The 16,387-nt window shown below is 33.8% G+C and overlaps 1 protein-coding gene across 1 annotated transcript in view; it reads left to right on the top strand.

The window, feature by feature from the left end:
- The window catches only part of CNTN5 (contactin 5), a 536,456-nt gene that overhangs the window by 417,210 nt on the left and 102,859 nt on the right, over positions 1-16,387 (top strand). The window lies entirely within an intron of this gene.

Here is a 16,387-nt window from a genome sequence, read left to right as displayed (position 1 = left end):
TGGCTCTATGGCCACTAGTCTGCTAGTGTGAGAGGCATCTTTAGAAATGCATGTGAAACACTAAAAAAGTAAAGCTCTCCGGATAACTTTCAGTTTTTTAGAGGAAATTATGAAATACTAAGTGACAGTGTAGGCATATACATAATCTCTGCAACCCAGTGCAAACTAAAAATGCAGAGCCCTTGGGTCAAAACTTTGTAAAAATTTCAAGACTATGACAGCAGAACATTAATCCACATATGGAGACCTTCTAAAGTAAGGACCTGAGTGATTGTTCAGGTTACACAGCCATGAAGCCAACCTTCTATAGCTATTAAATTATGTATTACTATTTATGAAGGAAAGGAGTTTAACAAAGGCTATTAAAATATCTTATTTTTTTACAATTACAACAAAATTGTCCAAATTTTAGTATTTTCGTCTGTAAAATTAGCCTATTAGAGCCTTTTCAGAGGTTTTATCAGCTTTTTGCATGAAATATCTTTTTAATTATTCTACCCCATTTTGAAAGATTTTGTTTATTGTGTTAATCATTAATTCATATTTCTATTTTATTTCCCACCAAAAACTCTTATCATCATGCAGTAGCTGGTATTACCAAACTAGTTGATTTAAATGTAGCCAATAACGGAGACATTACATTTTAGCTGCTTGTGAAGTGTTACCAATTTTGTTTTCTTTTGTTTTGTTTTCAAATAACAGAAGATAACCTAAAGATGTCAATTACTACCTGATGGAAACCAGTTTGGAACCTTTGATTAAATACTCTACAAATTTTCTCCAAACTATAATTTTCAGTGATTCTCACTAACTAGAGAGAAAAGTTGGAGAATTTTTTGTCTTTTGCCCTTGGAAGGATACAAGTACTATAACTTTCCCAATACAAAGAGAAATTCAGTGAATTCTCTTGAACATAAGTGTTCAAGAGAAACACTTGTGAAAGTGTTCAAGAGAAACACTTGTGAAAGAGAAACTAAGTGAAAACCTTGAACATATTTCTAATTTGAGAATCTGATCTGAGAATAAAGCAGTATTAATGTGTTAATGGGCTCTATCTTTACATTTCTTATAGAACTACCCTTGTGAACCATATAGATTCCAAACTGATATAAGTGCTTATCTTTAGCATCTGGCCACTTCTGAAAGTTTCAAACTTTAAAATGTACAATTATTTAACACAAGTTTCTTTTGGAAAATAGAGATTGCATAGTTTTTCTTTCCCATCATTATACACTGAACTTATACTTCCAGATTGCACAAGCTTTCATATGGTGAAGCAATGTTTTGGACTCAAAAGAGTCTCTAGTAAATAAATAAATAAATAAATAAATAAATAACAAATCTAGTGCAAAGAAAAAGACCAAGTAGTCATAAAAACAAAGTTGGGTTGGCCAACATTTGGGGATCACAGGACAATGACAAATGTTTTCAGTGTAATTTTAATTTTAATTAATAGTAATGGCAAATAAATTTGCAAATAATTTGTTTTAGAGCAGAATGGAGATTATTCAGTTAATATAATTACATTTTTTAAACATTAATAATCTTTAAAATGGGTAGATAAATATCCTTCCTCTTGAAGAAACTCTAATCTCATTCATTCAGTGTCTTATTGAAACATCCTACACCATTGTGGAAATTTTAGATCACTGCTATCAATAGTACTGGATAAGATTATGTAAATAATTTATACCAATGGCTTGCTTCCCTAGCTTAGACTTTATCTACAGTAAGTAGTTTGACATTAACATTTGTTGGTCAATCATGTGTTGGATTCTCTGCAGCACATTTAGTTTGGTTCACTGAAGTGATGGTTGATAATTGACTTGACTGATGGAAATGATAAAAGCAATGTGTGTGCGTGTGTGTGTGTGTGTGTGTACCTGCAAATTAAAAACAAACAAAAAATTGTTATCATGTACAGACAACCAATTGATGGAGACTAAGTTTGTGTTTTGTTCACTAAACAAACATTGAGAACTGCTAGAAGGCACATTTTCTTTGACACTGATATTTCAGTCAAATGACTTTGACTTTCACAGGTTTCTTGATAGGAACATTTTGCTATTTTGAAACAGTACTCCAACTTCACTCCTCCATTTTGAGAAAAATTCTAATCAGCTGGATTTTATATCTTATATATTTTTGAGTCACAAACTATAAGGTGATCAGATTTCACTATGTATTTTGTCCCACAGACTTAAGCTATTTTTCTTACATATCCATCTTGATATAAAAATGGCATTTACTATCACTTCACATTTGTGTAAACTTGTTGAGGTAAGTTCTTGGTGTGTGGACTATGTGTTAAGTTCTGATTTTGTTCATTATTTAGTGAATACCTACTGTATGCCACGACAATTCTAGTATGCAAGAGGGAGAAGTGATGAGATGGGATTGGGTATAAGTGCCTTCTAATGCCATGAGAGAGAGCTTAACCTTTATGCTTAAAGTTATGGATATCCATCAAAAGACCAAATCAGGAAAGGGATGTGAGTATATATACACTGTAAGAAGATAATTCTGAAAACTGCAGAGGGTGTTTTCGAGGAGAGTAGACCAGTGGCTGCTAATAGACCAAGTAAGAAGCTATAGCAATAATCTTCACAAGAAATAAAAAAAGGTCTGAAAAAAGGCAATAATAATGGAGATTAAAAAGAGTGTACATATTGAAAAAAATAGGACACAGAATCAATAGAACTTGGTGGCTCACTGTCTGTGAAAAATGAGAAGGAAGAGTAAAAAATTAATGCCAGTTGTGAGGCTTAATTTAGCGGTCAATGGCAGGGAGACCATACATTCTGGCAAGACTAAGACAGTTCCGAATTAAACTAGGAGTGACAGAGTAGTTATTATTGAAGCCCCTTCACTTTCAAAATTTTCCTGGTTTTGATGATAAATTATGTAACCTCCCTAATGAATGATCATGCTTTTCATGTAGTCTGGAAGGTAAGGAGAGAAGTGGATTGGGAGTAAAGGGACAGCATTTAAGATAAGGCTCTCCAGAGAGAAATATTCTGTAAGCAAATAGATTTGTGGCGATGGAGCTAGGAGAGAAACATTGAAGTTAATATGTAGATTTAAGCACAATCAGATGGAAATGAAAGTACAGAGATAGTATGTAAAGAATGAAAAGATAAAGGCTCAAGATAGAAACTCAGGAAACACTAATGTTGAAGAGGAGGAAGAATCTACAAAGACTGAGAAGTGGCTGCTGGAAAAAACAAGCTACTGGGAAAAATCCCAAGGAAATCAAGTCCTAGGGACAAAGAGAAAAGAGAATTTCAGGAAGGACAAAATAGGCAACGGTGTCAAATGCAAGTAAGATAAGAACCAATATTTACCATTAGATTGAGCAATTTGAAGGTAATGATAACCTTGGCAAGTGCAAATCCTGTGGCATGATGGGTGTAATAACCAAATTACAGTAGGAGCAGAGAGGTGAGCAATAATACATAAAAGGAAAGCATGGACTTTGAAGTCAGACAGACCATTTCACATCCTCACAAGCTTTTACTCGTCATGTAACTTTGGGCAGGTTGCTTAACTTTAACCTTGCTCACCTTTCATTCACTCATGCAACACTGATTCATCAGACATTTAGAAAGCATATAATATGTGGCAAGTGCTATGCTAAGAACCTGCTAGCCATGAACAGCTTGTGTCCATGACATAGAGGAAGATATCTTTTTACAATGTAATATAACGAAGATATCTTTTTACAATGTACCATTTTATACATGAGCTGGATGAAGGACATTTGTTAATCCAAGAAAGAGACAGAAGATAGTGTAGCTTATCTTGCAAATAAATACAGATGTATGAGCAGCACATTTTACTCTCTGATCATAAGCTTCATTAATAATAAAACAACTAACATTTATTTAGTTCCTATATGCCAGGCACTGTGCTAAAGGCCCATATGAATTATTTCACTTTATCTATTGAGCGTATCATATAAAAACAATGAGAGGAATACTATTTTTACTTCCAACTTGCAGATAAGGAAACTAAGGCTCACGAGATTTAGGATTTGTGGAATAGTGAATAGGCAGACTAATTTCAAAGTAAGCAATTTAAATTACTATACTGCCCTCCATCATCACTTGCCAGATCATTTTCATTTTATTCATTATTGTATCCCCTGGACCTACTTAGTTCCTGACACATTATAGTTCCCGACAAATAGTAATAAATATTTGTGGAAGGAATGAGGAAAGAAAGAGAAAGAAAGGGGAGAGCAGGGAGGAAGAAACAGAAAAAGAAAGAGAGAGAAAAGGAAGGAATAAAGAAGGAGAGGGAAAAAAAAGAGTCCTATAAGAAGGGAATGGAGTGACAATCTCTGTGTTGGAGTCAGAACATTTTATACATAAACTGGATGAAAGACATTTGTTAAGCCAAGAAAGAGATAGAAGATAGTGTAGCTTATCTTGAAAATAAGCAGTTTTTCACTCACATCTGCCTTTAAGAATAGGTCTCACACTCTGTAATCCTCTTAAGTTTCTAATCTTGGACCACATGACCAGGAAGCTTAACATTATTCATCACCACTTTCTGTCTTATATTTTCGTCTAAATGACCACCAGACAAATCTGAAATTTATCTGACCCCCATGCCTTGCCAATCATATAAGATATCAAATTCTAATGACTATTTTCTGAGGATATCTTGTGGGACTTCCTACCCAGACACTCTAGGTTTTGGTAGAAAAGAATCACTTCTGGACAAAACGTCACCAGGATTACTAAGCAATAATAAAGAAACAGACCTCTGTTTGCATGATCTCTTCTCATTCTCTCATTTTAAACTTTCTTATGATCGCCACAATTATGAAGGAAAGATAAAACTTCCAACTGCTTTAAAAAGCACCTGACTTTCATTTCAATTGTTACTGCTGATCTTTCAAACCTTCGATATTCACGGGGCTCCTGGTGGCTCAGTCGGTTAAGTGTCCGACTTCGGCTCAGGTCATGATCTCACGGTTCGTGGGTTCGAGCCCCGCGTCGGGCTCTGTGCTGACAGCTCAGAGCCTGGAGCCTGTTTCAGATTCTGTGTCTCCTTCTCTCTGTGACCCTCCCCCGTTCATGCTCTGTCTCTCTCTGTCTCAAAAATAAATAAACGTTAAAAAAAAATTTTTTTTTTTTTTAATTAAAAAAAAACACAAACCTTTGATACTCATTATTTCTTACCTACTTACGGGTAAATTATGTCAAAAGTCATGAAAACAAAACAACACAAAATGAAAAACGGTGTTTAATGTTCAAAAGGTTGTCTTAAACTCACCGATATTATTACTTGGGCAAAATACCGGAGTACTTATACCTGTGTTCATTTGTTTTAATTGTTTGGAAAAATCATCTACTTACTCCCTTTTCATAGTTTTTATAGACACAACCTAAACCAACCAGCGATCCTTTGTAACATGTGATCTTTTTAATTTCCTCAATGCATTTGTTTTCTGTGACTGTTACGTAGATTGTTTTAGCATGTCTTTTCAGTATTGGGTAGTAATTTGTTTTCCCATAAAGCCTACAATACACAGTTTCACACAGCATATAAATACTACATGGCCCTTCTTTCATAACCTGTATGTGGTAACCAAGCATCTAAATTCCAAACAAAACATCTGTGGAAGATCAGCCCAATGACTGCTCACACCTCCGAAAACAATGGAAAATTGGTAAGTTAACTTTAGTCTCTATCCTAAAATCTTGTTTTATTTCAACCTATGTTCCAAAATACTCAATTCTTAATTATTTTCATGATTTTGTGTAACATGACATGTAGCCAAGTCTCTGAATGATTCTTCATTGAACAACACAAAAATCCATGAATATTGAACAGAGAGAGGACCAGCACTGATTGGAAGAAACTTTTGCTGATTTTTACTGAAGATTAGATTTTGTTCTCCCAAACACCTGGCAAAGGTAATGTCTCCGTTTCACTAAGTACTCCTTAATTTGGAATTACAAAGGCAATTAGCTCTCTAATGAGTTAGAGGAACTGAGGTGAAAGAGTAGGGGAGAAACTGAACAGCAGATGATGTCTGTTAATGCCAAGAAAGAAAAGAAAAGAATCAGTGAATCATTCTTGGTAAAAAATATTTCATATAAATATCTCTCCCTCTTGTTTTTATTTTTTTAAACTAGAGTGTGTCTAACTTTATTTTTTAGTATGTATTAGGAAAATCTAATTTGACACTTTATGTCTAAATATTGGCAGTCATGAGCACATGGGCCTCTACTCTATGTTGTTGATTGAGTATCAGTAGGTCTTACATTCAGAAACTTCTGGATCATTGCTGAGGTACCTGAAAACTGAGGAGGAAAGGGGGAAAGATACTTCCTGGCTTTATAGAAACAGTTCATTAAGATAGAAAATAACCACTAGAAGATTCAAAGTGGGCAGGCATTCAGAAGCTGAGATACAAAAGTGACAGCTGCAAGGTTATTTATGGCAATGAGAAAATAAAATTGCATAACTTTAAGGTGTATAAAAAGTAGCAAGGAAAGGTCTTCTGTGTTTGTGCTTCATTTGGAAAAGCAGTATCTTTGGACAACCCACGCACTTAACACTAGACCTAGTTTATAGCTGGTGCTCAGTAAATGTTAGTTGAATCTCAATAGCCTGATTTAAAAATGATTCAAATTGTTTAAAATGGCTGTGTAACTAGTTTGCACAGCCACTACACTGTAGCATTTTAAAAATAACCCAGCCCCAGCTCTCAATCTCACTCTGACACTAGCTGGATAACCATAAGCAAGTCATTTTACCTCTTTTGGATTCTTCATTTGTAAAATAGGCATATAATATCTAATCTGAAGATTTAATAGGAGACTGAAATGAGATCTCAAATGGTAGAATGATTCTCTGTAAATGGTAGATATTATTGTTGATATTCTAAACTAGAGAAAGAATTTTTATTTCTCTAATCTTTAAGGAAATGAATCATTGTTCTTCATGGTATATATGGGCAGAAAAATGGTATACATTTCTCCAACAGTTAATCCTATTTGATTATCCATTGACTAAAATATCCAGTAATATTCTGATTGTTTTGCCCATTTTGTTCAATTAAAATTTTATAATACATGCTAAAGGTGATTGGGAGCATTTTGACTGTTTCTCCTTCTTCAGGGTCAAATCAGCATGTTTATAGGTTTGTCATAATTTTGCTCTCTGCTGGTTTATTGTCATTAGGATAAACTGCGAAACACCATCAGGACCATCTCAGTATATTCAGTAAACTGAAGCAATGACAGCTTGTATCACTTTCCTGAAGCGTGAAATATGAGTTCATATTAACACATATTTACATGTATTAAAGATTCCATTGTGATGGCTTCCATCTTTGAGCAAAATGCAATATTTATCTTAGTGTACAAAGGAATTTTCCAAATGTGAAATAAATGCTGAAGGGCTTCAGATACAGAGAAACCAAGATGATAAGACAGAGTTTAAAAAAGAAGTTAAAAAGTTAAATGCACAAATTATACTTCATTTTAGAAAAAGTGTGTAGATGAGCCTATGATGGATAGTTCTAAGGTACTTTTTTTATATATAAGTAACGATCATCAATATCTGCATATCTAATAGCTACTAACTTGATATCACACAAAATACATACTATAAAATTGATTTAAGTCATAGTATTCAATATTTTTAAAACATATATTCATCTATGAATGTTTATATAAGACTTTGCCATACCTTCAGTTTAATTGACAATGAAACAATGCAAAAATTACAATAAAGGTTAGAAAGCTGTTATAAGCCACCAAGGGCACTAAAGGATTTGGAAGTACTGCACTTGTAAAATAAATACTTAAATTTTTAAAAATTGAAACCAAATAGTATAAATGATTTTAGGTTCCCTGGAAATTATGTCTTAGATTTTAAAATATCCTAGGTAAAAGTACAAAATTTCAAAAGACACAAATATTTTTTAAAACACATAAGGTAATCATCTATGCCAAAGCATTAGCTTTCTCATTTGTCAGCATTCTGATTTGGCTAATTTAAGTGTTCATTAATCACAGAAAACTATAACATAAAACAAGTCTCTTTGAATTATGTGCTTTGTTCAGGAGGTTATTGGTTCATATAATTGTTTATTTTGTGGCAACTCAAGAAATAGAACTGTTATTAGTAAACTTCATTTGAAATACCTAATCACTGTTTCAAAGACATTTTATCACCTGATCTGTATGTATCTGTAAATCAAAGCTCATATATTTGTCTCACAACCTCAGCTCACAGAATGTTAAGTCAGGCTAATAAGCAGCATCAATCATACCCCACTGGATGAGATAGAGTGTATTACAGACACTCTCCCTGTAATTCATCCATTATATGGAACATCTGTTACAAGTTATCCAACGTTCAGGACTGCTCTATTTAAGTGTTCTGCAAGAGCCCACTGTCTCCATTTCTCCAAATGAGGTAGATGGTGGCATCAGGATTATACCAAATTCACTGTCACCATTTGACAGCAGTCATCTTTCAGTCTGTGCCGAGCTCTTAATGTTACATTGCATAGTGGTATATGTCTTCTTATAATTGTATAGCGAAAAATCCTCAGAGTATAAAACAACAACCATTGAGATAACCCTAACACAGTTCTTTCTCCATTTTTTCTCAGCCATTGCCAGTAAGTTAAGCACTTAGGAGTAATACTTTTTTTTTTCAAGTCCTTAATGGGCTACTGATTTGTTCAGTTAGTTAAAGTATGAAATTAATGACCCTAGATACATGTTTGTCAACTTTTGCTCATTTCCATGGCTGTGAAACATGTCCCTTATCTTAACAGATATCTTGTAGAACATGTTGTTGGTATCAAGGAAAATCATGAAAGAAAATCTAAATAAACGACAGTAAGTATAAATGGATACTTCAGAAAGAAAAAAAAAACATATTAAGGAAAGTTTTTAACTTACTGTTTAGTCATAGTACTGTCAAAGATGCACCCGTCTTAAAAAGAATGGGTTTATAAATATGTTCCCTAGTGTGTCTTTGGAAATAATAATTCTAAATTCACTTCATGGTATAATTGGGAACACAAGCCACAAAGGTATCTATAAATTATTCATAAATGAATAGTGAAAGTGAAAAAAATTTAAAAGTCCATGTGTTATTTTCCTGATCTTAATTTGCATTGCAGAGTTGTAATGACTCATACACAATAAACTCAATATTGGATTTATAGAAAGCTTTGCAGAAACATGGCACCTTGCATATTTTAGCACCACATATATTTTTTCCTATAGGTTTTCTTTAATTTATTTTTTTCTTAGGATTTATGTAATATTAACTTAATAAATTAACTTCAGAATAGCATGGGTTGCTTAAGGTTTTGTAGTAAACAAGTTGATTATTTTTATTTGTTCTTGCAATTTGTACAATAGATCCTCAAATGTCTATTTTCCATTTCAGAAAGATCACCTTCGATGGATGGACAGTATTATTTTTCTATTGGAATATACACAGTGTGCCCAACTTCAACTCATGTAAAACTACATTATTTATGCCTACTGAACTACCTGCAATTGTTGCCTAATTTACCTTTCATCTGAATTTTGTGATAATTGACTGAAAAGTGTTTATACTTTTCTGAAAATAAGCATAGAATTCTTTAAACATCTTGACCGTAGTGATGAGGAGAGTCTCACATTGGTAATTAAATGCTTCAGCCAAAAATGGCAACAGTCATTTTAGCTCATAACTCACTGGTCTGAACCAGTCACACAGCTCCATCTAATGCAAAGGAGTCAGAGTTCCAATAACAACCACATGTTCACAAGTTATACTTACTAGGATAAATGTCATGAAATTCCAACTTTATAAGACTGGTGTAGGGAAGGGATAGTGTCGTTTTGTTGTGTTGTGTTTTGTTTTACTTACAACATAAGTAGAAGAATCATCATACCCTCAATAAGATTGCCAGAAACTGGTGGGCAAAACATCTTTAGAGACTACCACTGTCATTGAAACTACCCTGGCAACTTCAACTGAGCAACAATACAATAAAACAACATTGGAAAAGTGATTTACTGAATCATTGCAATTTACTTACATTTGCTCCCAGAATGTTACTGCAAAGGTTTTGCAATTTTAGCATTAAAATTGATCATTAATATTTTTAATAATTAAATAGATTGTCCCCAAAATTTTCCTACAGCCACTGAGGGCTTGGTCTATGATTTCAATGGCTTCTTTCCTTTGACTTTCTCATGTGTTATCGAACTCATTACCCTCAAAACCCTCTGTTGTCTGGCGCCCACTTTCCAACATTTTCACCCTCTTCTGTATTCTTTCTTCACTTTGATTCAGCCACACCAGAATCCTTTCTGTTCCACAAATGTGCCAAACTCATCAACACTTAGGAATTTTGTCATTGATATACTTTGCCTAGAAAACTTGCTCATAATATATATGTGGTTAGCTGGCTCCTTCTTATTTATTTTTCAGTGTCTCATCTAATGTTTCTCATGTCTCTTCCACCTGATTTTCACCCTTTATTTTCTTCTTTGCATTTATTATTATCTGAAACTATCTCATTCATTTGTTCTTCTTCTCCTCTCTAGAAAGTAATCCTTACCCCTAGGGTATGGCATACAGTAGATATTTCTTCAATATTGTTAAGCAAATTCTTAAATGTATGAATGAATGAATGAATGAATGAATATCTAATTATCTTTCCCAAAGTGAGTAATTACATTTTTTAAATTAATTTATTTATTTTGAGATGGTTCGGTCGGGGGGGAGAGTCAGAGAGAGAGAGGGAAAGAATCCCAAGCAGGCTCTGCACTGTCAGCACAGAGCCCTATGTGGGACTCGAATCATGAACCATGAGATCATGATCAGAGCCCAAATCAAGAGTCCAACACTTAACCAACTGAGCCACCCGGGTGCTCTAGTAACTACATTTTTAATAATCAGATAAATAGGGAAGACTGGGCAGGGTAAGGAGTAGTAACTGAAAACACAATAATCATAAGCACTTAATATTAAATATATTCCATGTCATATAAAGCAGAGAGACCCAGTGAAATAGGAGGTAAAACTATGTGGGAATGATGTGGTAGGAAAAGGTTTTCAGAAGTTTCTTACAGCTGCAATCACAAAACAGTTCTTTGAAGCTTGGCATTACCATTTTTATAAGTACCTTGGAATTTTTTTCATGAATACATCCTATTTTTTGCAGCAGACACACATACACTCATTTTTACAAGAAATGTTGATTGAAATGCGCCTTGGTGACTCAGTCAGTTAAGCGTCTGACTTCAGCCCAAGTCAAGATCTCACAATTCACAAGTTTGAGCCCCACGTCCAGCTCTGTGCTGATAGCTCAGAGTCTGGATCTTGCTTCAGATTCTGTGTCTCCCTCTCTCTCTGCTGCTCCCCTGCTCACACTCTGTCTCTCTCTCTCTCTCAAAAATAAATAAAATATTTTTAAAAATTTAAAATAAATCCTTTTTTAAAAATTTAAGAAATGTTGATTGAAATATTAAAATATTGAAATATTTTTAAAAATTTAAAACTTGAAACAATGGATAAATCAATTTAAAAATCTGATTTAGCTTCCTTCATGAAAGCCAATAAATTTCCTTCCTGTTTCAGCGAATTTGACTTAGTTTTCATATTACTTGTAACTGGAAGCATCAAAGGCAAAAGATAACTGAAATACTTTTAAAAATGTAAAATAAATTTTGGTTTGTGAAAGATTAACACTGGAGATGAAAACAACAAACAAACAAACAAACAAACAAAAAACAAGTCAATTGGGAAACTGATAGAACAGCTGTCCAAATAGAAGCAAACAGCCAGATAGGTAAACACACAATGCAATGAAATTATTGAAGTGATTTCAAAATTTACCTGTAGGGTAATGGAATTTACCTGTAGGGTAATGGAATGATCACTTTTTGATAGAGAGTTGGGGCTTATTAAAGATGTACAATATTAACCAATGTATTCCTATGACAATAAAGTTCAACAAAGTATTAAAAATCAGGGAATTTTAGAGCAAAGTTGAAAAACCTAATTTTAATTAAACCTATAATTTTAATTAAATTTTTAATTAAGCCTATAATTAACTATCTTCTGTGTTTCTCATTGCTACACCCCCTTAAAAAGAGGAAAAATAAAAAAAAGAGTGGGTTGGAGATGTTACCATGTAAAGATAAAAACAAAAAGCTTAATATGACAGATTTGAATGATGAAGGCTGACTATATACCACAAGACCTCCTTCTCATATAGCCCTTATCATTTTTCAACTAAAATGACTCAGGAATGTACTTTGCATCTCTAGGTTACAGACAGTTCTTTAGATACTGAAGCTGAAAGGATGTTTTTTCCAGTGAAGACTTCAAGATGACTTCCTCTGGGCTAGTACTTAAGATGGGACAGGTCACTTTATTATTATTGTGTTTTGGTAGTAGAAGGGGATAAATAGATATACTAAAAGACTGCAAAATACAGTCTTTTGAAGAGAGGGAAAGCTGCTTAAGTTCGATCAGAGTAGCAGAAGTCTATAAAAACGGAGAAAAGTAGGTTGATGGAATACCTTGAAGACCAGGACAATGAGTTTGAACTTTGTTATGTAGATAGTGGACAGCCAGTAATTGTTTTTAAATGGGAGGTGGACTAACACATTAGATATTATAGGGGAAGAGTAAAAAATGAAACATTATTCCAGAATTTCATGCATGGATAAATTAGAAGAATAATGGGGAATAAAGGGGAAATCTGAGTCACCATTGTTCAAATAAATTGTTTACGTGTTATGTTTTTTCATAACCAGAAACAGAGGTGACTGAGTTTGAAGGTTGGCATGATAAGTATCAAGGAAGTTACACTCACCTATCAGGCAGGTAGATTTCAGGTATGAATTGAACTACGTATAACTGGTGACCATACAAGTTAAGTGGAGTTCATGAGAAATTCAGGGGAAGATTCAATAAATGTAGGGATGTACCTACTGCCGTGGATTAAAGCTACTGTTAGAGGTTTCATGTCCCAAGTAGTAGATCAAAATATACATGACAGAGCTTCAGGGACACAGGTTAGGGCCCCTACAGTTCCAAATAAGGCAACATAATAAGGTGCTGGGCTGTCAGCTGGCTAATGTATCAACTGACTGTATAAAAACTTGCCTCATGGATGTAAAATCTTAGTGGACACATAAGCCTTTTCTTTATCATTCCTATTTAGTTTCTTCCTATATACTCTATGTAACTAGAATCTAACTAATGAATTTTTCTTTGTTATTTGCATTTAGTTTTTAATATTTCAATCAACATTTCTTTTTTTAAAAAGGATTTATTTTAAATTTTTAAAAATATTTCAGTTATCTTTTGCCTTTGATGCTTCCAGTTACAAGTAATATGAAAACTAAGTCAAATTCGCTGAAACAGGAAGGAAATTTATTGGCTTTCATGAAGGAAGCTAAATCAGATTTTTAAATTGATTTATCCATTGTTTCAAGTAAGACTCAGGTTGATTCCATCTCTCCACTGTTGTCTACAATGCTGGCCTCACCTTAAAGCTCATGGTAGTCATAGGCTGGCTGCCAAGAATAATAGAGATTTAGTGCTTTCTTATTGCCATACAACAAGCAAAAGAACTAGCATATCTCTACAAGTGTCCATCTCTTCATCTGGTTTTGACAGTCTAGACCATGAACCAACACACCACGTAAGAGGATTGCCATGATATGATTGACTTTTTCCTAGCTTCCTAAATAGATCACCACAGGGGCAGGTGAGATCGCCCTTAATGGATAGCCCAAAATGGATAGACTAACCAGGGCCACCTATAGACTTGTAGTCAATTCCCTATACCACATTGGTGCAAGTAGAGTAAATATTAGGGAGTCAACCACAAAGTCTACTTCATTTCTATCATACATTTCTGCCTTTAAATCCATTTTCAAGCCATAAAAAATTTGTCCCTGCCAATAATCATTTTAATGCTATGAAATTTACATTTTATGTGTCTGTGCTGAATTATGTGAAGTAGTCTTATGTAATAAACAGAATGGAGGGGCGCCTGGGTGGCTCAGTCGGTTAAGCGGACGACTTCAGCTCGGGTCATGATCTCGGGTCCGCGAGTTCCAGCCCCGCATCGAGCTCTGTGTTGACAGCTCAGAACCTGGAGCCTGTTTCACATTCTGTGTCTCCCTCTCTCTGACCCTCCCCTGTTCATGCTCTGTCTCTCCCTGTTTCAAAAATAAATAATAAAAAACGTTAAAAATTAAAAAAAAAAATAAACAGAATGGAGTTGAATCTCTGATACATATGAAATTAAGAATCAGAAATGAACCACAGGTCCATCACTGGGGTCATGTGACCTTGAATGAGTCGCTTGAACTTTCTGAGTCTCTGTTTTCTCGTTTGTGGAAAGGACGTGTTAATACATGATTTGCTGTAAAGATTGGAAAGTACATAACACAGTGCCTTAAACTTGGTAGGTGGACATTGAGTCATTGTTTCTGCATTATTTTTTTTTCATTTTACGTTAAAAGCTCCCCAGAAGATATTGTGTGTTGAATCTGCCAATAATGGTATTTTTTTTCTTTTTCAAATTATTTTCATTTTCTATCTTTCCTTTTGATAGAACCAAATGTGGTACATAGGTTCTGGTTTTATTGGTAAAACATGAAGCATAGTGAAATCATATGACATTGTCAAAGTTACCAAGCTACTGAGAGGCCCAACCAGTGCTAGTCTAGCTATTTACAAAGTCCTTTTTATGTACATTACCCTATGTAATCCTCACAGTAATAATAAGATTGATATTATATTTCCCTTTATAAAATGTTAGGGAATTGAAGCTTAATGAGGTTCAAAAATTTGCCCAAGTTTCAGAAACTTATACACAGCTCTTACATAAAGATCCAGAGCTGGGATAAGATTCTTCAGACTATTTATGAAATCTTTTTTCTTTAATTTTCCTTGAAATATAAGGTGCATAAAATTTCCTAGGAATTTTGTACAAAATACAATTCTGAGGCTTTAGGCCACAAAAATTGAAATTTAGTAGTTATTGAGTAAAGAAAGTAAAACTTGAGCAGAGATTTTGAAATTTGAAGACTAAACAGGTATTAAATGGTCAAAGTGAGGAGGGACAAAAACTTCATGCCATTGTATAGATGACAGATAATAATAATAATAATGATAATGATATATAGAAGATAGATAGATAGATAGATAGACAGGAGATAGATAGGTACCAAAAGAAAGAAAGGAAAGAAAGAAAGAAAGAAAGAACGAAAGAAAAGGAAAGAAAGAAAGAAAGAAAGAAAGAAGAGAAGGAAGAAAGAAGAAAAGAAAAAAAGGTGAGCTTTAATAATTGAAAACTAAATTGTTTTTGAAAAAAATAATTAGAACTCTTTAGCACTTGTTTCCATCTTTATCTGCCACTGGTAAAAATAGAGTTGGTTATTTTCATAGAATTGAGAACAGGATGAAAGGGTCACTTAAGTTAGTAAATAATTAAAGAAATCTAAGAACACCCTCTAGATGTAATGAAGAACATAATGGTGCTAAGGAAGTATCCCAGGAGAAAGAAGGAAAGATGCAATACTATTCAAAGTTGGATGTTGTCCATCAAGTATAACAAGGATACATCAGGATACATTTTCTTGTATAAAAATAAATATATTATCAATGAAATCATACTTCCTAAATAGGTCATGGCATAAGTCTTTATACCTAGTATAAAGATGAAAAATTCAGCAACTAGCTATTAATAGGCATGAGTATGTGATGTGCTACAGAAAATCTATTCACGTTATCGACTATTACTTTTTTAACTTACCTTTTACTTTTTATTATTTTTTTGAGTATAGTTGAAACACAATGTTATATTAGTTATAAGTGTACAATATAGTGATTCAATATGTTAATAGGTTATGCTGTGGTCACCACAAGTACGGCTACATCTGTTATCACATAATGCTATTACACCATTGACTATATTCCTTACACTACACTTTTTATTCTCATGACTTATTTATCCCATAACAGGAAGCTTGTATCTCCTACATCCTTTCACCCATTTTGCCTATTCCCCCACATCCTCTTTTCTAGAAACTTTCAGTTCTTTGTATCTATAGGTCTATTTTTATTTTTTATTTGTTTTGGATTTTGTATTCCACATATAAGTGAAATCATATGTTATTTGACTTCCCTTGTCTGGTTTATTTCACTTAGTGCAATACCCTCTATGCCCATCCATACTGTAGCAAATGGTAAGATCTCCATCTCATCCTTTTTTATGAGTAAGTAATATTCCTCTCATTCTTCTGTGTGTGTGTGTGTGTGTGTGTGTGCGTGTGTGTATCACATATTCTTTATCCATTCGTCTATTAACACTTAGGTCGCT

The sequence above is a fragment of the Panthera leo genome, chromosome D1 (genome assembly GCF_018350215.1).
Source record: "Panthera leo isolate Ple1 chromosome D1, P.leo_Ple1_pat1.1, whole genome shotgun sequence".
NCBI lineage: Eukaryota > Metazoa > Chordata > Mammalia > Carnivora > Felidae > Panthera > Panthera leo.
This window is presented reverse-complemented; position numbering and strand designations above follow the sequence as displayed.